The sequence below is a fragment of the Canis lupus genome, chromosome 34 (genome assembly GCF_003254725.2).
Source record: "Canis lupus dingo isolate Sandy chromosome 34, ASM325472v2, whole genome shotgun sequence".
NCBI lineage: Eukaryota > Metazoa > Chordata > Mammalia > Carnivora > Canidae > Canis > Canis lupus.
The window spans coordinates 34,345,921-34,371,638 of record NC_064276.1 but is presented as its reverse complement, the minus strand read 5'-3'; the positions used below and the strand labels follow the sequence as shown (position 1 = coordinate 34,371,638).

At 42.7% G+C, this 25,718-nt stretch overlaps 1 protein-coding gene across 9 annotated transcripts in view; it reads left to right on the top strand.

Annotated features, from left to right (window-relative positions):
- Window positions 1-25,718, top strand: part of MECOM (MDS1 and EVI1 complex locus) — a 552,756-nt gene that overhangs the window by 20,312 nt on the left and 506,726 nt on the right. The gene's annotated exons all lie outside the window — the stretch shown is intronic.

Here is a 25,718-nt window from a genome sequence, read left to right as displayed (position 1 = left end):
GGCAGGGATGTGGAGAAAAACATAGGTGTGTGGGAGAGAGAAGATGTGCAAGGCTCCAGCCAGCTGTGCTTATGAGAAGGTTTGTTTAGAAAACACGGTGCTAATAGTTCAATATTTCAACATTCATATTTGGGGATTCACACATCTCTCCTGGTAGTTCTGTGAAAAGGAAGTTTAGCAAAATCAGATTGATGACTGATGTAATTTAATTAGACCCGGGCTTCATAAATATGCAATGTTATTTGAATGAGGAGTTGAATTCTTAGATTTCCTGGGGAAAATGGCAATTTGGCTCGCTTCAGAGGTGGTTGCGGATATTTCCACCCCGGTTTATATGTGGCTAAAATAAATCGGCAATTTAAAAATTAGAAGAAAGGCCAAATTTGAGTGACTGATTACGGTCACCATTTATAGATATTTCTTGCTGTTCTTTTCAGCTCTCTGTCTTCCAGTTTTGCGAGTGGCGACATTTCTCTCCTGACCCATGCCTTGGGTAATAGCTTTGAGGGATACTATTAGGCTTATGGTCTCTTGATCATTTCACACTGCCCTAAATCCTTTGCATGGTGGCTTTACTAGCATATCCAGAACAAATTATTAATACTTTATAACAATATTATAAAATCAGTCGATGGACCAAAGAGACTAATTTTTTTTTTTTTTGACATGTCAGTAGGAAGAGGTAGGGGAAAGGGGTATGAGAGTCCTTTATCTTTTCTTTTTAAAACATTTTTTCATTTTTATTTTTAAATATTTTATTTATTTATTTATGAGAGACGCAGAGAGAGGCAGAGAGACACAGGCAGAGGGAGAAGTAGGCTTCCTGCGGGAGCCCGATGCAGGACTTGATCCCAGGACCCTGGGATCACACCCTGAGCCAAAGCAGATGCTCAACGACTGAGCCACCCAGGCGCCCCCAAAATTTTTGTTTTGAATCAAACTCTAGGCAGGGAGGATATCTGTGACTGTGTGAATCTGCAGACTCCCTGTCTGAAGTAACTTGGCAACTTGGAGCATGTTGGAGTCCTCATCGTAACCATGGTGGATCTTCCAGTCGATGGCCTTTTGTCTTTTGTCTTTACTGCTCGTTACTTCTGGCCAACGGTCTCTGCTTGGCACTTCTGTTGTTGTTGTTAGCTGGCCGAAGAACAGGCCTTATGGTTGAGGAATTTGCTGTGTTCTTAACATTTCATCAGTTATCTAACTGTTTTCAAATCCCAGTTGCAAATATTTTCCTTCCCTTGTCTTCCCTTCACATTTGGAATGGATAAAGCAGAAATTTGCTTTTTCATGCCTACCTTCCCAGTAACCATCTGCACCATCCCTGTGTTCTCTCTCAGCTATTCCGTTAGACTCTTCGCTGAAATGAAATATATCACTAATAAATGGGAAGGCCCTTCCTGGTGATTGATAACTACTCTTAGAAACACTGTCATTTGCAATTCATTAAATGCCTTATTTGCCATTTATATTTACTGAAAATTGATACTCTATGTATTAGTTCTTTCTCAATGACAGATCACTGGTAAATGTATAATTAAAAGAGAGCTTAATTCCAATTTGTCTTCATTTCTTCTTGAAATAATTGTACAGCTGTCATCTGGACCTTCCCCATTCCAATGCATTCCTCTTTTGCCAGTTCTCCCAACTGTTCTTTTATTTCCGAATTTCTTTCCTCCAGGCAATGTGATATTGTCAGAAGACCCAAGTTCAAATCCTGCCTCTGCCACTTGCTGTGACACTTGGGCCAAAGAGTTAAAGTCTTTCAACCTCAGTGTTCGCATCTGTAAAGTGGGAGTGAGAATAACTGTTCTGCAGAACTGGCATGAGGTTCGAATGAGATATTATCCTGGACAGTGCTTTGTTAGCTGAAACATGGCATGCACGTTGGCATTGAAGCAGCCAGCATGTTCCTGTGGGTCCCCTGAGTAAAATGCCCTGTCATTGCAGGTTACTGATAGATCACATGGCGTAACTTGCAGAGGAAATGAAAGACAACAGACATTATTTATTTCATTCGGAGGTAGTGAAACCTTTGGTGAGCAGTGCCAAGTTTCCCCACTGCACAGGAGCACAGAAGGCGCAGCCTTATCAGGAAGGAGTTGGCTCGGTGGGGTTAAAGTCAGGTAGAAGTACTGGCTCACCCAGACCTGTGCCCTGTGCAAATAGAGAGCAGTCATATACCGATTGATTTGTTTTCAGCCGACCATGCCCTGAGATAACTCTAAGCGCTTTCCTGCTTCTTGTCATTGCTACGATTCCAGCTCACTCCCTTAGACCTCAGCAACTGGCCTCTTCACTTCTTAGTCTTGCTCTGGTCTGGGGTTTTCACCAGATGAGGTTTTCTTGATCCCTGAACAGATTTTATTCCATTTTCTGGCACCGCCCTTGCCCTCCTCCCCCATTTTTCACAATGCGTGTCTTTAGCATTGCAGGTGTCAAGACTCCTATGTGGGAAGACTTCTGCTTATCCAACACAGCTGCTTCCTGTCTGTGGAGACCTGGAATGTCACTGCTAGGGCTTTGGGTGCTTGGTTAAAAGCACGCATGGTGTCTGTAGGAGAACCCATGGAGCTCTATCTCCCAGGGAGCATCTGAGCTCTCCCCGAGGACTTGCATTGATTGGGCAGGGGATAATGATGTAAGCTTGGAATCATCGTCATCTCACAATTTTGGTGAGATCAGATCCTGTCTCTTGTCTAGCAGACCTTGGCTTATGGGAAGTGTAGGTTTTGGGATTTTGTAGTAGCTCTGCAGCCTTGGACGTCAACTTCACTTCTGCAAGAGATGAGGTTACCTACATCAAAGGGGTGTTGAGCTGTCTCAATGAGGTCATATTTGTACCATGCCTGGCACTTTGAAATTCTTAGTAAAGTCCTCTTGTTCAGTCTTTTGACTTCTGTAAAGCTACTCTCATGGCCTCCCTTTATAGATGACAAGCCCAGTAGTAAAGTTAAATATTAGAATAGTGTAGCAAGATGGACATACTCCTATGGAGAGGTTTCTCCTCCAATTCCATTATGGCCTAGATATTCTTTCCAGTTCTGCCTTCTACTGACCAGAACCTCAGTAGTAATCATCACAATTTTAAATTAGTAAACAAAAATGTTCTGGTGAAGAAGTTTCAGTAATTACTTATTGATGGCCTGCTTTATTTCAATCTTAGAAGAACTTATTTTCAGATTCTGATCTCTGGGCCAATAAATTGTAAGGTTGGATCCTGATGATCCTTTCTGGTCTTAATTATTCTTTTAATGGGTAGTATATGGCTTGTCAACTTTAGGTACTATGGCAGACTTCGACTTCAAATAAAATATTTGAATAATTTTTTGAACTAAAAATTTGAATAAAATATTGGACTACTTTTTCAAAGTAAATATTCACTGCCTTTTCCTGCCAGAGAATTGCTTTCTTGTCTTTTGACCCCATGCTTGTTCTAACCATTGCATGTGGACAGACAAAAGTTTTAAAAATTCAACATGTGGTTTACCACGTTTCATCTTTTTTTCTCTGTTATGAGAACAGAAATGTTCCAGATAGAAGTTATTTTGGCTCTCTAGAGCCTGGAAGAAATATGGAGCTGAGACACAGTTGACCCAGAATGAGACACATAGCGTAACATAAATAAGAAATAAAATTTTGTTATAAGCCACTGAGATTTGGGGGTTATTTGTTACTGCAGCATAGCCTAGCCTATTCTGACTGATATACATATAGATATTTGTGTATTTTGATTAGTGTTTTATTGCTGTACCAATTATATACCCTCTATGTACTTGGGGTTTTGTGAACTCTGAACTATATTTGATATTGTAATTGGTTTTCATTTGTCTCTTTTTCTTACATTGACTGCAAGAGTTTCATGTATAATCAAGGATACCTGAAAAATACTAGTTGTTAGTAAAGAAAATGAATTTAAGCTAGCTTAAGAAATAAAAGATATTTATTAGCATATGAAACTCAAAAATCAAAATGTAGATTTTTCATTGTGCTTCAGGCATGGTTTGATCAGCTCTCTGTTTCCTTTTTTTATTTTTTTATTTTATTTTTATTTTTTAGTTTGCTCTTCTTTCCTCTATATGTTGGTTTCATCCTCTGATGGTTGCAAGATGCTTCCCTACATGCTTTCTTATTCATATTCAAGAGGAGAGAGAAGGCTTCTTTTCTCCAAAGCTTTGAAAAACAAATAACCTTTCCTTTAATTGGACTGATTTAGGCAGTAAGTCAGCCTCTGAAGAAACTCCCATGGCTGGAGGAACACTATGCACTGATTAACTCAGACCTGGGATACATGCCCATCCCTGGACATGGAGGGGTAGTGTATTAATATGGGGAGTTAGCTGCTAAAACAGATACATTCCAAATTCTCTCAGGCTTAACACAACACAATGAACATTTATTTCTCAATCATGTCATAGACTAATGTAAATGTTCCTAATCCTAATGATAGGTTTACCTCCAAGAGGTTATTTGGGGATCTTAGTATCTTAGAATTTTTCCACCATCAATACAGGACATCCAAAGTTGCTACAAAGAGAAAGAGACCTTGGGGGAGACATTTGCACTTACTTACTTTAGCCTGCAGTAGGGGGAGGAGGGGGAAACAAGTATCACTTCTGTTCACATTCTATTGGTGAGGACTGGTCACGTGGCCCCTCTTAGGTCAAGAATGTGGTGAAATGTGAGAGCTGGGCATCTGCTTCCCAGCATGCACTCATACTGTGGAAGGGACTATGAATCTCTAGTGGTCAGCCAGCCGACTCTGCCACAGATGTTAATCCCACCCATGCCGCACAGAGGGAGAGGAATGGAGTGAATGTTGCGGAGGCAGCTAACCATGTCAACCACACCAGGGAACCTGGTCTTGATGTCAGGCACACGTTGATTTGTGCTGAAGCAGATGTGTGAGCCCTCCCTTGACTATTGGACTAACTGAGATGATCAAAAGTCCATATCTTACTTAAAATAACTTTGGAAAACTTTTAAACTAGTAAATAAATAATTTCTTATAAAATGTCAGGTTCCCTCTCTCTTAAGGAGCAGGTGAGGGCTGAGGCTCAGGTGTGGAGAGAGGTAAAGTCCTCTTTCTTAGGGTTGTGGTGATGGACACTTGTCTGGAGCCTTGAGGACTAAGACACAGAAGAAGAGTAGAGAAGGTGAGTAGTTAGTTGGAAGGAGGCTTTAAGACATTCCGAAAAGGAGTCCAAATTCCAACAGAAGATTTCGAAGTGCTCTGAGAGTATAGGCAAGTCAATGAAAAAAAAAATACAGTTCACTATAATTATCTATTATATGAGTCTTAACTCTGAAGTCCTTTAACCTATATGATGTACTTTGGAACCTTTTATCCTCCAGGTGTCAGATTAAATATTCCTTCTCCAGAGGGACCTTCCTTAGAATATTCTCTATCTTGCCATTACTTCTTCATTGCTACAGTCCATGTCAAATTTGTAATTGTTTGCTTACTTGTTTAGAGTCTGTCTTTCATACTGGATTGCAAGCTCCATGAGAGCAGAGGCTGTCTCCTTTGACTCCGGTTGCCTACCCATTACCTTATGCTGTGTGTAGTGAATCATTTCGAATGAATGTCTTTCTTAATATTTTATGAGCCCCCAGTTATAAACATCTATTGATTTTTTTTAAAATTTGAAGACTAGCTCCTCTAATCCAATCAAGATCCTAAAAGAGAAAAATTATTTCAGACTTTAAAATTTAAAGATGACATATAAGGAATTCATGACTTCTTGAAATTTCAGTTGAGTGTGTTTGAAGTAAAGTAAGATTTTTGCTGTTGTGTGATATTCTCTAGTAGTCTCTAGGACATAGTGCCAGAGAGCTCATTTTTTTCTAGTAGATCTTTATTTCAGAGTTTGGATTCAGTCATTACCCTCTAAAATTTTAGGCCCAGGGCAACGTGACTGTAAGTTCTCTCTCTCTCTCTTTTTTTTTTTTAAGATTTTATTTATTTATTAATGAGATACAGAGAGACACAGAGAGAGAAAGGTAGAGACACAGGGAGAGGGAGAAGCAGGCTCCATGCAGGGAGCTCGATGTGGGACTCAATCCAGGGTCTCCAGGATCAGGCCCTGGGCTGAAGGTAAATGCTCAGCTGCCGAGCCACCTGGGCGCCCCGTGACTGTAAATTCTTGACCTTAGGGTCATCTTGGGCATTTCCAGGCCTTGAGTAAAGTACATTCTGGCATCCACAATCTCCATCTTGGGTCTAATTCCAGTTATCTATGTCTGTGTAACAAACTAACCCAAAAGTTAGTGGCTTAAAATGAGTTATTATTTCTTGTCATTCTGGGTGTTGATTGAGTCCAATTAGGTGGTTTTCACTTGCAGTGTCCTGTAGTTTCAGTCAATGTGGTGGCTGGACTGATGTAAAATTTTTTTATGACCTAGCATTGAAGTCATTCTATGTCACTTTTGCTGTTTCCTATTGGTCAAATATAAGTTGTAGAGCTAGCCCAGGTCAAATGTAACTCATACCAAGGGCATGAATATCAGGGCTCGTGGTCCATGGAGGAGCATTTTGGGAGTCTAGCTACTTCAGTCTATTTAAGAATGAACAGATCACAATCTAGGATGCTAGGCCAGGTCTGGTCACACAAGTGTTTGCTCTATCCAGAGGTTGTCTTTGTTTGCTCTGGATCATGGTGGGAACAGGGAAATGCCTTTCTCAGTGGATGGAAGTCCTGAGGGAGGAATCTGGAATTGTTGTGACTGAAGATTTTTTGAAACATCAGGAGACTGATCCCAGGAGACCTTAACTCTTCTTAGTTTGCTGTATGGCTCACCTGATATAACCTGGGAGGCCAACCAGGGATAGGATTAAAAACTTTCGAAAGTCTAAAGGTTCAGGAGGTGTACTCTCCTACTTGGCAGTTATAAATTGCTAAGGAGTGGCTGTGTTGTATTCAGAAGTTCTTCTGACCCTTAGATTCAGTAGAATAAATATCCTAGATTGGTTGAGATTTCTGGGCTTCTAACTGTTATTGAATTGTGAGCTGTCCCTTATTGGTCTCCCATTTCTTTCTTATATGCCATGAAAAATATATCTAGGTATCGTTTTAGAGCATTAGAGAAGAATGGAAATGTTCGTCACGGCAAAATAACCCTCTGCTCCTAAAAGAAAAAGATTCCTGCTAGGGGAATGGGATAACCATTGAAAACTGGTTCTAGGAAAGCATTTTGTAAAGTTTCATTATGTCTTTGTGGATGAGGTCAAGAAAGGGGGCTGGGTGAATCAGACAGCCGATGAACTTAGCAGATCTCCAGGTCTGTGGATCTGTCAGGCTGGGGAGACTCTTTAATTGATGGTTACAATCATCTGTCCTTGTTCCTATATTATTTCCCATTGGTATCCATGACGCAGACCAAATACTTTTCAGATGACTTCACTGGCAGATATATAGCCAAATGCAAAAGATAACAAAGTGTGTTCCAAATAATTTTGTTAAATTGGAACTCTGCCCTGGGACCTGCAAGGTGCCACTCAGTAGACACAAGTGTAAAATTGTTAATTTAGGATTTAAAAAATCAGTGGCCTACTTATGAGGAGGCCTGACAACAGATATAAGTGAAGAATATTTAGTTGAACAGAAGCTTCTATCAGTTAGAGATATCCTGCGGCTTCTCAAAAGCTGACATTATATTAGAGTGCAATAAAGAAATAAATTAATTATGAAAATGACCCACCCCTTTATACCCTGGATTAGTCAGGGCAAATCCAGAGTGTCATGCACAGGGTCGGTTGCTACTTTTGAAGGACATTGACAACTGGAGGATATGAAGAAGAGGGCGAAAAAAATTATGAAGAGTTTGGAAGCCACATCCTATGAGAAACAACAGAACTAGCTAGAGATGTTGAATTTTCCACAGTCAGTGAATAGACATTCAAGCTGAAAGAATGGGCAGCATTTTCGAATGCTCTTGAACGATGGATCCACTTTTGATAGAAATGTGGAGGGTGAGGTGAAGGAGAGGAAATTGTATGAGCCGAATTAAGGAACTGTGAGCTCTGTCCAAGCAATGATGAACCATCTCTTTTGTTTCCAGCATATGGCACATGGCAGGTAGCAGTGGGGGATGAGGCCATAAAAGTAAGGTTGGGGGCAGGTGGCTCAAATCTTGAATGCCACGCCAGGGGGTGTGTATTTACCTTTGAAGCCAAGCAGGAGTAATCCACGGTTTATAAACTAAGAATAATGGTAGGGATAATAATAATAATAGTAATAATAATCATCTAAGCTAATAGGTGCTGTTCTAAGCTCTTATATATATAAGAGCTAATCCTTATAATAGCCCGAGGAGTTAGACATTGTTATTACCCCCATTTTATGGATGAGGAAACAGAGGCACAGATGCACAGAAAGCTGAGTGACTTTCACAAAGTGACACGATTCACAAGTGGCCGAGTGCCCGCCTGGCCCCCATGCGGTGCGGTGGTGCTCTCACCCGTTCCTGGAGCAGTGCCTGCCCTGTGCTCCTGCGTCCTCCCCAGCGCTGCCGCAGCCCAGCTGCAGATCCCCCACACAGCCCAGCCTGGACGAGCCCTTCGCTTCTGACTTCTACTCAGTCCTACTCAACAGAAAAACAAGGTGCCAGTGATAGAGAAAGCAGATGATTTAAAAAAGTGATTAGGAAGCTGTGTTTACTTTTTGGATTTTGAGGCCTTTCAAGTTTCAGGTTTGAACAGTGGGTCCTGGGAGGTGCATCCCGCCTCTGGTTCACTGCCAAGAGTTGGGTGTGTCTAGCACAGAGGAGTGATTTAAGAGTAATTTAAGCTTAAGTATTCCCAAATGAACATTACCCCGGTAGCATAAGGTTAAATTCTGGGTTTGCAAGGCCCCAAGCAGACATTTAAAAAAGAGACCCTTTGGCCCTTTGTTCAAATCCCACTGATGCCTGGCTGCCTTGCAATTCTGGTGCTACTTGGGTGGCATTGATGTCGAGGGAGAGAGAGAGAGAGAGAGAGAGAGAGAGAGAGGTTGACTGGAGCTCGGACCCTTCTACCCTCCACTCCCTGCCCTCTGTAACCCAGCGAGGCTCAGCTAACATCATCAAGCTAGACGATGTTTAGCTATTTAAATGAAAGTCTGGGTTAGTAAGACAGGGGATGTGGGCTTACTAGTGCCTTTGATAAACTTACTTGCATCACTCTTTTGTGAACACATTAGCTTAAAAAAACTTACTACAGCATGCTCTCAAAAACTCTGTAAATAAGGGATAGAACGTGTCCTGTTAACACTGAGTAATAAATTTGTTTATCTTTTGCCAGCAAAGCAGTGTGTGTGTGTGTGTGTGTGTGTGTGTGTGTGTGAGCCCACATGCACTCATGCGTGTAGGTGCTATAGATGCTTGGGAATATTTAGCCTAATGTCTAAGGCCTATTTGTTTTGGGAGGACCTAAAGCTAAGTCGTCAGTAATGCAAATTTCCCCTCGTATAACGACGCTTAAAGAGTGTGTCCATGTACTTGCTCTTTTTGTCCCTGTCCTATGGCTGGTGGCACTGGTAGCCCTCCTAGATGGCCCCATTCTGAGTGCTGGATTCTCTAGCTAGCAGCTGGACCATCGTGTGGACGCCTACCCGCACCTTTTCTCATCTCCCTTTTGTCCACAGTCCCAACTATTTACCTCCATCTTTCCTTTTCCTTTTTTCCCGATCTTACCTTGTTTCCTCTCTGACTGTTCACTCTCCCGTCTTTTTCTGTTTCTTCATTTCTCGTCTGTCCCTTTTCTTGACCCCCAGACTTTACCCCTCTCCCTGAGTTGGCTGACCCCAAACAAGGTCACTTTACCCCAGACACAGGTGAGTTCAGGTCACTGGAAAAGGCAGGTGAAGGCCCTTGACATTGGATGTTGGGATACCTTGGGGACGATCTGCCCAGTGGTTGATCTACACAGCGTGAGTGTGTGGGTGACTTATTCGGGGCTGCCTGCGGGGACTAGTCAGTGCCAAACTGTTGGCAGGAATATAATCCATGTCTGATAGTGCCTTCACCCTTCATGCACCTTTTGTTCCTTGAATCCCACTTTGTGGGCTGACATTTTAGTGAGGGTAGTGAGTAGCCCAACTATCAGCGTGTTTTCTTCTAATTCATGTAACACACACACACACACACACACACACACACACACACCTCTCTCCTGCTAAGATGTACGAGTAGGAGATAGATGGGAACACAAGCATCATATTGTACTTGAGTTATATCATTGCTGACTTCCTGAGAAGCCTGCTCAAACGACCAGAGGATGTGAACTAAATGACAATGTGTTTCTCCGAGGTGGAAGTGAGCAGAACATCTGCTTTTATAATAGTCTCCTTGCCTGGGTAGGCATGTTCTGTTTTGTTGTTCCAGAAGACTTTCAAGCAAATATACTGGTGAGTTTCAATGGCTTGGAACTTCCTGTTTTGTGATTTTAAAAAATGCCTTTGGAGAATGGGTAGTGTTCACAGAATTCTGTGTGGCTGTAAATGTATCTTTAGTCCCCAAGTTATCACAGGAAAAGATTGATTAGGGAGCTACATGGGGTAGAAAGCAGATGATAGGTTCATTGCCTTCCTCCTTCAGTGCGTGGCGTTTGTTGACACTATTGCGCAATACAATGGACCTAGTGTTAGAGACTCCGGGGCCGAGAACGAGGGAAGATCGGATGGACAAGCATCCTACAAAATGTTCATAAAGTTCATAGGAGCTTTTTCCTTTTGATTTACAACTTTTGTTCAGATGGGGCCTCAGAAAACCAAACCGAACAAAATAAACAGTTTGGGATGAGCAAACTAAGATAGGTTGCCATGAATTTCATGAGGCATCTGAGGGACATAATATTAAACGGTGACATAGGCAGATAGAATGGCTTTTCGGGTGTTTGCCTGTGAGAGCTGGGATTCCAGCCAATCCACTGTTTCACTCGAAAGCATAAGCTGAGAGGGTTCTGGAGTTTCAAATTTGTCACCGCCTGTATATGATCTTGGCCAACTGCTTTCACTTCTTTGGACTTTGAGTTAACCCACCTGTAAAATGGAGCTCTAAATACAATTGTTCTCAGAAGGATTGCCTGATTGGTGCATGCGAGCTGGCTGGTGAGCGGAGAATGGAATATTTTGCCTGAAGAACAGTGTCGTTGAACATTTTGGCCTATATTCTGAATAAATCTCATGTCGACTCCAAGAGGCCTTTTCTGAACATTGCCACACCAGAATGCTTCTAGAGAAGTCGATAGGAAGGAGTGAGAAAAGATGACATACAAAGGCATTTACTCTTCTCCGTTCAAGCCATGTCTATGCACTCCCCTCCCCTGTGAGCCAAGTGTTGGTGTAGATGAGGTCCCTAAACTCAAGAGACTTGTCCTGTTTGTGGATAGGAAAACTGTCAAAATGCTGCCATCCTCCCTGAGATAGGAAAAATGAAAAGAAAACAGCAACAAAGCCAGACAAACTCAAGCCTTATATTTCTGGATCCCTAGCATGAGGTTTCCTGAAGTGTGGGATGTAGACTTGAACAAAGGATGGAGAGATTTTGGTGGTTCACAGGCTGAGCACAGAAGAGTCTTGAACCAAGACGTGAGAGCCGTTTCCTTTCAAGCGCCTCAGTCCTTCTAACAACTGCAAGAGTAAATGCGGCTTCGTATGTACTAATGACCGCATTTAACAAAAAGAGGGGCTTCATGAGGTAAGAGAATGCAGCTAGAATTTAATAACATTGTTTTGTTTTCATTCTCTTTACCGTTCCCTCTCTTACAGCTGATGGTGGTGATCCATGAAATTGTTCTTTTAAAATGAATTTAAGGGATAGAAATAAGTGCTTGAAGAAAATCATTAAGTAACCATTGTCCAGGTGACTGTGAAGGGGTACCAGGATGAGCAAAGTTTTGGAAGCACTTTAAAATCTTAAAAAAAAAAATCAAAATATAATTACATACAATATTAGTTTTAGGCATACAACATGGTGATTTAACATTTATATACATTATGAAATGATCACCACAGTAAGTCTACTTACCATCTGGCACCATACAAAAAGTTAATACAATATTATTGTCTAAATATTATTGTCTATATTCCCCATGCTGTACATTATATCCCCATGACTTATTTATTTTATGACTGGAAGTTTGTACTTCTTGATCCCCCTCACTCGCTTCCCCCACCCCCAAGTCCCTTCTCCTCTGGCAACCATCTGTCTGTTCTCCGTATCTCTGGGTCTGGTTTTGTTTTGTTTTGTTTGTTTATTTGTTTTGTTTTTTAGGTTCCATACATAAATGAAATCATATGGTATTTGCCTTTCTCTGTCTGACTTAGTTCACTTAGCATTAAACTGCCGGATCCATCCATGTTGTTGCAAATGGCAAGATTTCTTTCATTTTTATGGCTGGGGAGCAGTCTATCGCATATACGTAGCACATCTTTTTATCCATTCGTCTATTGATAGACACTTAGGTTGCTTCCATATCTTGGCTATTGTACATAATGCTGTAATGGACATAGGGGTGCAGATGTTTTTTGAAATTAGTAATTTTGTCTTCTTCATGTAAATATCCAGAAGTGGAATTGCTGGATCATATGGTAGTTCTTTGTTTAATTTTTGGAGGAAACTCAGTCCTGTTTTCCAGAGTTGCTGCACGAATTTCAGTCCCACCAACAGTCCATGAAGATTCTCTGTGTTCTATCAACAACTTGTTTCTTTATGTGTGTGTGTGTGGTGTGTGTGTGTGAAAATAGCCGTTCTGAGGGGCGTGAGGTGATAGCTCATTGTGGTTTTGATTTGCATTTCCCTGATGATGAGTGGTGTTGAGCATCTTTTCATGTGTTTGGTGGCCATCTGTATGTCTTCCTTGGAAAAATGTCCATTTAGGTCCTCTGCCTATTTTTTAAATGTATTGTTGGGTTTTTTGACGTTGAGTTGTATGAGTTCTTTCTATTTCTTTGGATATTAGCTCCTTATCATTTATGTGATTTGCAAATATTTTCTCTCATTCAGTAGGTTGTCTTTTCATTTTGTTGATAGTCTCCTTTGCTGTGCAAATGCTTTTTAGTTTGAAGTAGTCCCATTTGTTTATTTTTGTTTTTGTTGCCCTTGCCTATGAAGTCAGGTCCAAAAAATATCACTAAGACAGAGGTCAAGAAGCTTACTGCCTATGTTTTCTTCCAGGAGTTTTATGGTTTCAGGCCTGACATTCAAGTTTTTAACCCATTTTGAGCTAATTTTTGTATACACAAAAAAGATAGTGATCCTATTTCTTTTCTTTTCTTTTCTTTTTGCATTTAGCTTCTCAGTTCTCCCAATACCATTTATTGAAGAGACTGTCTTTTCCCATTGCATATACTTGCCTCCTTTGTCATAAATTAATTGATTATATATGCATGGGTTTGTTTCTGGGCTCTCTATTGTGCTCCATTGATCTATGTGTCTGTTTTTGTGCCGGTACTGTGCTGTTCTGATTACTACACCCTTGTAGTATAGTTTGAAATCAGGGAGCATGTTGCCCACAGCTTTGTTTTTTGTTAAGATTGCTTTGGCTATTTGGGGTCTTCTGTGGTTCCATGCAAATTTTAGGATTCTTTGTTCTGTAATAAATGGCATTAGTATTTTAATAGCTATTGCATTGAATCTGTAGTTTGCTTTGGGTAGTATGGACATTTAAAAAAATGCTAATTCTTTTAATCCAGAGCATGGAGTATCTTTCCACTTATTTGTGCTCACTTTAATTTCTTTCAATGGTGTTTTGTAGTTTTCAGAGTACAGGTCTTTAATGTCCTTGGTTAAGTTTATTCCTAGGTATTTTATTCCTTTTGATGAACTTGTGAATAGGATTATTTTCTTAACTCCTCTTCCTTCTAGGACTTTACAATCTTTAAAAGGCAAAGCTGGAATTCGAAGCTGGGGCACTGAGTCCAAACCTGGGGTTCCCCTGTGGCATGCTTGTGTACTTCTGCAGATGAGCGTGCAGACCTCCTGGACAGCGATGTGGAGAACATCAATATATTTCACAAAGATGGATTTTGAGCAGAATTCCACAACAGTATGATCTCTTTCCCCATAACTTGTAGGAATTAAGAGAAAAATGCCCTAAGCTGCATCTCTGCCATGGGTCATTTGACAATCCCAGGTGACTTTCTAGGGAAGCCACTTACTGAGTCATAGCTGACCTGAGCTTGTTTTTCCAGAATTTTCTGCATCTGTGCCATAAGCAAAGAGTTTTGTGCTTTTAAGCAGAGCTCACACTGTCCCAGTGTTTGGCTGTCCCTCACCTGCAAGGGCACGGTAGTTGGTGATGACTTTGAACTGGCCTGAGGGTTATGGCAGAAAGTTGCTGTGTGTTTTCCCTGCCATGGAGAGAAGGCAGGTTCTTTCTTGATTGTGTGGAGGGTGTAGCAAGCCACTCTTGCTCCATCTGCCAGTCGTGTTGAGTCGTGTGCGGATGGCCAATGGAGGTGCAGACAGGGACCCTCCCTCGGCAGGGCTCCAAGAAAAGGCTGGTAAAGGTGGGCTGGCAGGGGGAGCTGGCATTCTGCTGTTCTCAGGAGGCTCTGCTTTGATGGATAGCCGGGCAGCCCGAGCCACACAGACCACCCAGCGGTGGCTGAGGTGGTGAAGCGTGTCCCCGTTAACTCCACTCTGGGCAGTGAACTGAAGAGGGAGCAAAGCCCAGGAAATGGGCCTTCGTGGTAGTGGTGGAGGCAGAGTGACCGGCCACAAAGCTCCCTGTGGCAAAGCTTTCTGCTTGTCCCCAGCCATCCAGTCATTCCAAAGGCACTGTGCTCAGAATTGTAGTGAAACAGGCTTGCAAGGGGCGGGGGGGGGCGGGGGGGGGGGCGGGGGGAGCAGGCTTTCCACAGGGCACTAGCTGCCTGCATGTTCTTGTACGTCCACAGCCACCTAATATCACCCTTAAGAACACTTTTTCAACCCAAATGTGCTTGTTCCCAACAGTAGACTCTCTTGGCTGTGGAGAAGAGCTGTTAGTTATTAGTTTACTATTCAGTGTTAATTGAGGAAACATTTAGGAAGTATTGGGGAGGGTGGAAGGGAGTGGGTGGGTGAGAGGAATGGGACTGGGGTGCATTTTGCCCTGGCTTTACATTCATGTACAGCCTGAAATTTAATCTTGGGAGATTTTTCTCCAATTGAGGGTACGTATCCTGAAACAGAGATACATAGAAATTTGAGCAAAGATCATCATAGAAGTTCGAGCTTGTGTTCCGCTACAAAACCATCTTGTCTAAATGGCATTATGATTCTAACAAATATATACATTTTATATTTATACACATTTTTATAATGCAAAAAACATGTATTTATTACCTGTACCCATGGCGAATATACCACATTTTTTGTAAAGGCAATTTTGTCTTTCTTTTCCTCCTCATACGATCATCTGGAGAGAGTTAGAACCAAAACGCAAAAAAACCAGAAAACCAAACAAACAAAAAAGAAGTTCCAACCAGGAGCAAGAGAATGATGGGGAGAAGATGGTGTTCTTTATGGATTGAGTGCTTTGGCAAGTAAAACACCTGGGAAATCCACTCTGCGTCTGCACACTGCTTGAGGTGTGGGCTAATAAGCTAAACTTTGTCAACCAGTAGGATGTTGATCCAAGTGCAATGCCCAGCAAGGCCTGCTATGCATTTCTCCACTCTGCATTCTATTCCTCAGAGCCCGAGAGCTAACTTTCTGATGTGCCAGGGCACCCACACACTCCAATGTCTGAGCCTTTGCCTGTGTTGTATCTCGAGCATGGACCAGGAATGTTCCTCTCCTTGAGCCCCTTCTGGAGAGCTCTGAATCATCGTTCAAGGCTCAGTGAACTTGTCACCTCTTCTTTGAAACCTTGCTGGATCAGCTTTACAGCATAAGCCCTGCACTCCCACCGCACCATGAAAAGAATGGTTTCTCCCCCAAGATGTCTAGGTGCCTTTTATGTACCTCGACAGTGTATGTAGCCAGCTGTTTGTGTCTCACCATGCCGTGAGCTTCCTATACAGGGCCAAGTCTTATTCATCTTTGAATCCTTAGCCAAGCAGCTTGCAAAGGAAAGGTGCTCCATAAATGTTAAATCTAATTGAGTCTTTTAATAAAATGATGAGTGTAACCTCTAACACTATAAAAATTAAACAAAAACCCTCAGAAGCAACAATGTGCACTAAAAATTAATTTGAAAATTTCCTTCCATATACTGTTAGCAAAGTGCTTTAGTTTTATAGGCCTCTCCTGTGCTATAAAACTCCTGAATGTTCTAAAAATATTTTAAAAATAGGCATTTAGAACCTCTTTAATGAACTACTTCCAAATGTGGCTTAGATGTTTGAGGCTTTCCCCACAGCAGGTGTAAAACCAGCCGCTAGAGCCGAAGACCGGGAAGCAAGGAATTCCTGGCCCAGAGATGGAGAGGTGGCACATGGGTCAGGTGACGCTGTTCTTGGTGGAGACCTTAGTTAAAGGGCCAGAAGTTCTCTCTGGGGGTTCCCTTTGGGATACGGAGAGGCAACGTAGTTGGTGCGTCTCGAATCTTCTCCTAACTCCAACTTTGTGCTGGTGTACACATCTGGTGGCCTGCCATTTCACCTGCCCTCTGACCACAGCCCTGCTCAAGTCTCAGTTGTAAATCATGGCTTTCTCTACCACCACCGCACGGAACTGTAAATTCATTCTTGTCCCCTCTCCTGATTTTCTAATGGCCCTTGTTTATAAGTGCTTTATGGTAAAGGGTGTTGGGGAAAGCCATTAGTCTCTCCCACAAGTTAACGTTCGAAAGAACAAAGGCTGCTATAGAATGGAGCAGGAAACAAAAAGTAAAGAGGGGCGTGGGGACCAAAAACAACATATTAATTATTTCATTTGCTTCTAAGAGTTTAGCTTAAACTGCTGCCATTAGAATCTATTATTATTAGGATTCCAGTATTACTTTCCAACTTCAGGTGAGGTTGCGATGCTTATTGTTTTCTTGTGGGAGGACTAACAGGTTTATATCTCATTTTAAAAATAACCTTTTCATCTTTTATTACTCTACAACTTATGTATGAAGCCATCTAAGTATTTTTCCTATGCATGCCTCATGCCAACACGTATTTAAGGCAGGGTGGAAAAGCATTCGTGAAACTGTTAGGTACGGTCCCTCCGTATCAGTTTCAGCGATGACCATGTGAAGAGTGAGAAGGCTAATGGCTGTGCTTGTATTTTGGCAGCAGATGGCTTTTCACTCTTGCCTCATTTCTCAGAGGTTCTGCAAAAGCCAACCACATAAAATGACTTTCGCATCTCCTTTCAAACCTCGCGACGCAGTACCACTTTTTGTTGGGCCATGTACACCTGCTTTCACTAGAATCCAGTCTCATAAAACTGTCAATGCATCCTTCAGAGGAACACATTAGCATTGTTTAAAGGGTTGTGCATCACTTTTTTGACTGCTGTAACTCATTATAAGCAGGACTTAAAAGGGTTAATTGATTGGTCCTCTGTTAAGGTGATACCAAACCAGGCCGACATCAGCAATTTTAGTGACACCTTCAACATTGTCCTAACCCCCATATAGCACTGCGATATGTGCGTGTGTGTCTAGGTATGCAAAAGGGCAAGATGCCTATGGAGACATAATGAAGACCAAAAAAGGGAAAAATCCAGCTTATTTTAGGGATTGGGAATGGGAGCAGCAGGCATAAGATGGAAGGGAAAAAAAAAAAAAACAGGAAGGAAACCTTAAAATTCATATTGGTTTGTTAAAGGGCAGAGAACAGACATCCAGAATCTTCAACACTCTCGACATATCTGGGATAATCAGGTAAAGATGGACTTCTGTAGCCTGTTCCTGGAAACTCGGTGTTTTACATGTCAGGGGGAGAACAACTGTTTAATCCTTTACCACTTGAAATTGCTGCTGTCTGGAGGGAGAGGAGGGCTGGTGTGGGGGCTGGCACCAGGTAGCCCTCTGAACAATCTTTGCAGAGCAGTTCAGGGACCCATCTTTCTGTTGGGTGAATGGGAGCCGTATAGTTATAGATGTGATATTTTCTAAGACTTTATGACTTGCCAAACTCTTTATTAGCCACTTTGGGGGGTGAATATATGTCAACACAAAGGGATATTTATTTACCACCTCTTCCCAATGATTGGCAACTTTTCAATTGGGTGCGGTCAGCTTATAGCAGGCAGACATAGAGAATTTTTTTTTTTTAAGTAGGCTCCACACCCAGAGTGGAGCCCAACACAGAGTTCGAATTCACAACCCTGAGATCAAGACCTGAGCTGAGATCAAGAGTCAGAAGTTTAACCTATTGAGCCACATAGGAGCCCCAGACCCAGAGAAATTTATAGTGAGTATGCCATCGTGCCGTGGAGCCTTTCTGATACAAGCAGTGAAAACAGAGATGAGCCTTCAGTTTTGGGGGTTGAGGAGAAGCTACACAACAAATACAAGAAGATACAGCTACTGTTATAAACATATCATGCCTGTGTCTTATCTGATTCCTTCTGATACTCCAATTTAGATCCAAGGACAAAAATCTCAGGAAAATCTTAGGAACATTTTTTGCTCTTCGTAACCATCGCTTACATACACGAACTTACGAGTAGAATGAGCTTTTAGAAATAGAAATCGACAAATGGCTGTTATATACCCAGTAGTATGTTATGCTATTTTTTTTCCCAATATGCTAGTTTTTTGGGTGGATCATTTCTTTGAAAATCACTTTGAATTGTCTGAAATGGGAAGTTTTGTATGTATCCTCTGCTCTCGTCTCCAGACTACCCCTGCTGATACGGGAATAACCTCTGGTTGCTTGTCAACTGTCTTGAAATGCTCAATGGAAATGAAGCTCACGTTGCCAAATATTTTTACTGGGTCTAATGATAGATCACCTGAGCGTATCCTTCCTTAACAATTAACTTCAATTTAGAAGACAGTTAGAGTCTTTTGGAAGACATTTAATAGCGAGTGAAGTGATTTGTGGAAAGACTGTGAATTTCAGTCTTTCAGATGAAAGATGGTAATGGGATTGAAGTCTTGCCTTCTGATTTATTATTTGTGTTCCCATTTCTCACCCAGTGAAACTTCATCTTTTTCAGGGAACCAAACTGCTTCAGTCCCACAGCTGAGACAACGATTAGAGGGCTGGGTGGCTTTCTGGGCCCTAGGTTAAGACTTTTAAGTACGGTTAGTGTGTAAGGCAAAGCTTAAGAGCCTGGTCAAAAGAGAAAACCATTGTGAAAACAGCTTTAACCAGGCAAAGAGGAAGAGTTAAAGAAGGCGCCAAATGGGCTCTATATGTCACCATCTCAGATTAGTATCTTTTTGGATGAGATGTGAGGAAAAAAAATAAGGTAACGAGTGAGGTAAGGTAGTTGGAGAACAGAGAATCCCAAAAGGAGAAAAAAAATCTCCAAGCGAAACTTGCTTTTTGAAGAAATAACTAACTCCACTATTAATCTCTTAGGTGCCCAATGTTCATAATTGCCTTTCGGCCACTTCCTGGGGGCTTTCGTTCACCACAGCTGTGAGGAGAGCTGCTTCCTCAGGCCGCAGCTCTTTTCAGGCTGAGCCTCCTCATCCCTGAGCTCTGGGACTCCGGAGGGTGGGGAGCTGCGGGATGCTTCGAGATTTTGATCTTGATGAGAAATTCCTTGTCAGCCACAAGTTGCCATAAAACAGGGCGGTTTTCCCAGAGGGGCTGAAGAAAGACACGCGCACTCGTGAGGCAAAGCAAGGGGAAGATACGGCCACGTTGAGCTGTCCCGTCAGAAGGCGGCATGTTTGTGCACCCCAGACAGTGTGTCTGGCTACCTCGTGGGAGGGTCTATGTTTGGTCTGGGGAAACAGTGCCATGTTTACCACCAGGGAAGGCCTATGAGTGAATAACAATGACCAGGCCCCAAGAGCCGGAAGAGGCTCCTTTATAAATGGCTGTCTCATTAGGTTGAGAGGGAGCGTTTTCAGCTTTGAGGTAGAGCAGCCCAAAGAGCTGCGTCTGTCAGGGGGTGGCACACCAGTCTGCGACCCCGTACACTTCTGTGGGCTTGCCTCGCGTTGGAAGGTGGCCACCTACTTGGTGGTGTGGCCGTGGCCCTACACCAGTTCTCTCCCCGTTTCCTTTCTTGGGGTATCTTTAGGGGACTTTCTGCCGTTATGGAATGCTCGGCATATCCTGGAGGGAGGCCCCATCAATCCTTTCTTTCCAACCAAAGACTTTTTGACACAAATACCAAAGAAGGACGTGTAAGTCTTACTGCCCAATTATATAAAAGCTGGTGCCGGTCAGCATGTGTGTAATTATTTATTTCAGCTTCCCGCAAAAGGAGGGGCATTTTATTCAAGTCAAGCTGGAATCTGGCAGTTTCCCAGTTGTGAAATTCTATTGACAAAGGTGTTACGCGAAGGGCAGAGTAACGTGGTCTGCTAGGCCCCTGCACCTTCATCTCTGACCAGGGCATGTGTCAGGCCCATGCTGAACTGACCAGAATGACTTTGATTTGATGGCCATTAAAGGTCAGGCACATAATGGGATCAGATGTGTCAGTGGAGGTGAAGTACAGAGCATAATAGATTGATGGTAATTAAGTAGTCGTGTTTAATAAGAGTCATTAGAGTTAAGGGTAGTGTTGGAATGAGCAGCTTGGGGAAGGAACGAGAAGGCATGAAGAAAGGTGGTGGGAAATAATCTTTTTGTTGCACTAAAGGAAAGACCAGAGGAATTGTGTGTGTGTGTGTGTGTGTGTGTGTTTGCACGTGTGGACATTTGTGTTTTAGGAGACACAGCATTTTGTTCTTTAAACGGCAAGGAGGACAAGTAGAGCAGAATTAAATTTTATGAATTTATAAATGGCCCCAAGTTACCCTAATTCAGCATACGTGTGTCTAGAAAATGCAGGCCACAAACTCAACAATAAAAATAGTTCCACAAATATTTGCAATGATCTGTATTTTCCGTAGGATGAAAATCTAGGTTGTTGCGGATCTTCGTCTAGTTCTGTTTAGTTTCATTTTGTGTTTTGGTATTTGGTTTTTACATAAGTTATCGTTAAAATCCTCGAACTAATTGCTTGTTCAATGAAAACTGTGTAGTTTCAGAAAGTTACCACAATCATATTATGGTGAGGCATTACCCTTTAATAAGAGTACATTGAAGTGGAGTATGTGAGCAAAGGCAGTTTCTGAGTGTTAAACCAACACACGTTTTTCAATAGTATTTTTGTCAGTTTGCACGAACTGTCAATGGTCAGCTGGATTTAGAAGTGAATGATTTAGGTTCAATCTAGAAGGGCTAGGCGTGGAGAACGCGAACAGCGAATCAGGACTGTGTTGACCACACCACCTAGTAATGAAGAGATCAGGTAGGGGGCTTCACAGCTCCTCTGCACGGTGACCCGACAGGTCTCAATGAAACATGCTTCCTTCAGATTCCTTCCTGGTTCTCTGTGCCCCAAATCTAGGTGAAAGGAGCATTCTGGATTTTAGGAGTTTTGACTTAACTCTTTCATTCGATCTCTTGCTCAGTAAATAAACTCCATCTGGAAACAGAGCCGAATTGGGAAAAGATGGTGAAGGGAAAAAGTGTTTTTGTTTTTTTTTTCTTTTTTTTTGAATCACCTGCCATTCCTCTTTCTAAGTGACCATGACCTGGGCAGTCTGACCCCAGAGCCTGTTCTCTTAACCACCGTTATATTGTCTGCAAGTCTTCAAGAGCATGGCTTGGTTTTATGAGTGTTTGATCTTATCTTTGAAACTCTGGAGCCAGCACAATGCCAGGTACACAATAGGAGCTCTATAAATGAAAGGTAATAGTCATTTAATCAGAGTAACTAATTCCCACTGATATTTTGCTACCTTATTCATTCTGACAAAAATGTCTCCAGAATATGCTGATATAGTCTTTGCACATAGGTGGGAGTTGATATGTTTTACGACTTGTATTGGGTGGGTGCCACAAATTGCATCAGGCACAGAGCTGGGTACTTTTGCTTAGTCTGAAAATATTCTCTGTGCCATATGGCCCACAAATACTTGGGGCTTTAGATACATGATCTCCTGGCTGGAGGTGAACTTAGCCCAATTCTTTTTTTTAAGAAAGAGTTGGCAGAAACTGTGCAGGCCCCCTTTGTAGGGCAGATCTGTTGTTGTCTGTGTGACAGCTCAAAATATTTAGTATGGAGAAGAAGGTTTAGAGTGTCAGAAACAGAGATTGTCAGCTTAAAAAAATTTTATTTTAAGATTTTATTTATGTATTTGAGAGAGAGGGAGACGGAGAGTGAGAGGGAGAGCACAAGTGGGGTGAGGGGCGGGGGGGGGCGGAGTTAGAAGCAGACTGCCCTCTGAGCAGGGAGCTGGATGCAGGGTTCTATGTGGAGCTGGGCGCGGGGCTCCTGGGTCATGACCTGAGCCGAAGGCAGACGCCTAACCGACTGAGCCACCCAGGTGCCTCAGACATTGCCGGCTTTTAAACTTGGTTACCAATGTCCCGTGTCTTCTCAGTCTTAAGGAGGTTTCTTCTTTTTGGTGGGTTTTGCTTTACCTGTGTCAGTGCCAGCAGGTAATGGTGGCGGTCACCAGTGACGGCGCAGACTGCACGGCCGATGTTTCAGGCACCCATGTATAAGCCATTTGAGAAGGGCACACCTAACAACTCCTACCTGAGCTTGTTTGTTTTCCAAAAACATTTATAAACCAAATGAATCCAACAGCGATTCTGCAACAACCACTCCTGGTTGCTAATGCTTATGGGGAGTAGTTACTACCTGCCAAGCACTGTTCTAGATTTACACGTATTAATGTACCTAATTCTCCCCGTGACTCAATTAAGGGTACTATTAATACGCCTGTTCAATAGATTAGGAAACTGAGGTACTGAGAGCCTAAGTAAATGCTCAATTAATAGATTAGGAAATGTCAAATAGAGCAAAGATTTAAATGAACAGGAAAACTCCTCAATGCTCTCGGGCACACTGGACTATTTTATCTATATTAATTCCTTTGCAAGGCTGGATCTTTAGCTGGAGTAGATATCTTGGGCTTTCTAAGCCGAAAAGGAATTTAGAAGGGAGCCAGCCCACAGCCATCAGTTCATGCTTTTCTTCTATATCAGGCTGTGTTTTTCATGCTACTTTTTCATTCTCAAAATAGCATAAAATCATAGTGTGTAGTTTTGTATCTCCTTCCATTTTACAGAAGCAAAAACAGAAACGCTTCAAAAAAAATGTGCTTTTAAATGGATCTCATGTCCTTGTCAAGTACTTACTGCTAGCGTTGGCTGCATTAGGATCCGTGGTGTTGGAGGCACAGACCTTTGCTGGTTCCCATGAGCCTGGTGTCTGGCTGGACCTTGATAAAGGTAATAATAGGTGTTAGCAGCCTTTCCTAGGCGCCCTCGCTGGGGCATTTTGGCTGTGGTTACTTCCTGAGCCCGTGGAGACAACCTTGGCCGAATCATTTAAAACACTTTTTAATCACAACCAAGCACCTTATTCTACCAAAATAACTCCTTTTAAAAAGTGTCCCAACCTGATCGACAGACAAGCATCAAATGGTGATAGGAACGCTGGAAACAGACATCATAATTAGAGTGCTAAACTGAAAGAACAGAATGATTTAGCAATGATTGAACACTTGGCAAGGAATTTTTTCATCAGGCTTCATCCCAACTCTTTCAACAGAGGAGGGAGGCATCTTCTGAGAACTGTTTGAAATAGTGGAACAGCAATTAAAGCCCTTTGTCATTCACAGATAGGAAGCAGAAATGAGTGTGTTTGCCAAATATGGCACTGTGGGCGTTGGAAGCCAGAGGGTTGCAATGGAAACAAACCTGTTGAAAACCAAATAAGATGAACACTGGGGAATACAAAAGAAGGAAGGAAGATGACCATCACTCGGGCCCTCTGAGCCTTGTGTTAAATTGAGAATTCTGTCCCCTTCTAAGAATAAGTCTTCCAGTATTCACTTCAGGAAGTCCCATTGCTTCAGCTCGGATGGCTAATATGAAAAACAAAGCAATTGTTTGTTGACACGTTATTCTAGCAGGTGCAGTTCCATTTTAAACAAGAAGCCGCTATTGTTTTCAGGAATCGTGTTGATGACTGTCTTAGAACATGAAGGGCTGGTTCTGTGGGGTGGGGGTGGGGGGCTGGGGGGGGACACCAGGGTGCTGTTTTTCACTTTAGCCTTTGGGTCTCATAGTCCTCATCTCCCGTCCATTTAGGACCAGCACCCCCTAGAGGTTCGTGCTGGTTTTCAAAAGGAAAGCAAGTTCATATTTACAAATAATTTTTAAAAACCTGATTTTCATATTTGGAGGATGACGGACTCTCGGGCGGGAAGGGGTGGGCAGGGCAGTCCTGACGTTGGTCTGGGAGCCAGGAGGCACCTGGTGATGGAGGGCACCCTTGCTTTATGGCCTTTGGTTCAGAAAAGGTCAACCAGGGAGGGCCAGGGCCCTGTTGGCTCCCAAGTGACAAGTGACTTTGGCACCGCCCGTGGGTGGTGACCTGCCTTTGCTGAAATCCCCGACTACCTGATGCGCAGTCGTCCCCCCCGCCCCCCCTGGGCAAGTGAGGGCAGAGAGCGAGAAGGAAGGAGAGTGAGAGCAAATGTCCTGGGGTACTTCCCTGTTTCAGGAGCTCCCAGGAGGGGAAGGGCCAGGAGGGCCAAAGGCATCCAGGGCTCTCCCTCCTTTTGTGTAGCAGGTGACACATTGCCAGCCAGGCCTTATTTGTGAGTGTGGAACTGTGTGAAGTGCTCGGGGTGATTTATGGGCAGCATGGAGCAGTAATCCCTCCCCTGGCTCCCCCCTCGGCCTTCTCGGCGCAGCGGCACTAAATATCCAGCCCGACTGGGGATGCGCGGCGGCTGGTGCGCTCCCGAGCCTGGGCTGTGTTAGCTCCGCAATTTACTTTTTCTAAACCACGATAAATTCAGGCACAAATGGCAGCAAAATTAACTGTGAAAATGCCACCGTATTTTGCAGGCTAGTAGCTCTTTTTGGCTCAGGTATGGTTTGGATGTTAAAGATGATCCCCCCCCCCCCTTTTTTTTTTTTGACTAGAGAAAGAATGGACCTTGTTTTTGATTTTTGTGTTTTTTGTTTCCTTCCTTCCTTTTTTTTTTTTTTTTTTTTTTTTTTTACTGTTTAGGTGAGTGATTACCATCTTTAACAGAATGCTGCTACGGAAGTAGAAGAAGCAACTCTTTTTTTTTTTTTTTTTCCTTGAGAGAACAGTGGCTTTTAATTAAAATACTTGAGCCCACTCTATGGTTTGTGTCTGTGAGCAATGCTCACTTGTTTTTCATCACTAATATGCACTGATCGAATATTTAATTGTTTATGCTCTATGTTGCACATGCAGCGGGGAAGCAAAATGCAAATTAATATTATGAAACTGATGTTTGGAGGTCAGTTACCTTTCGGTGGGTGGTGGTGAGCCAGGCTGGAGTTTACTTACTAGTTGCCTAAGAACATAGTGCCATCGGCTATATTTTATCCTTTCTATTTTTGCTAAAGTGAACTGAAGTAATGACTGGTTAAGGTTGACAAATGATATAAAAAGCTACTGGGCTCCTGTTTTTGTCCGGGTCGATGCCCAAATGTCTTCAGTGACTCCTCCCTCCCCCATGGGAGGACGGCAGGGTGCACTCAAGACCGTGCCACACACTGAGGAGGTCTTCCCATTCCCGCTTCAGCCTTCTTTCCGGCCCCCCCTTTGCCCTCGGGTTCTCGGTGAAGGTCACATGG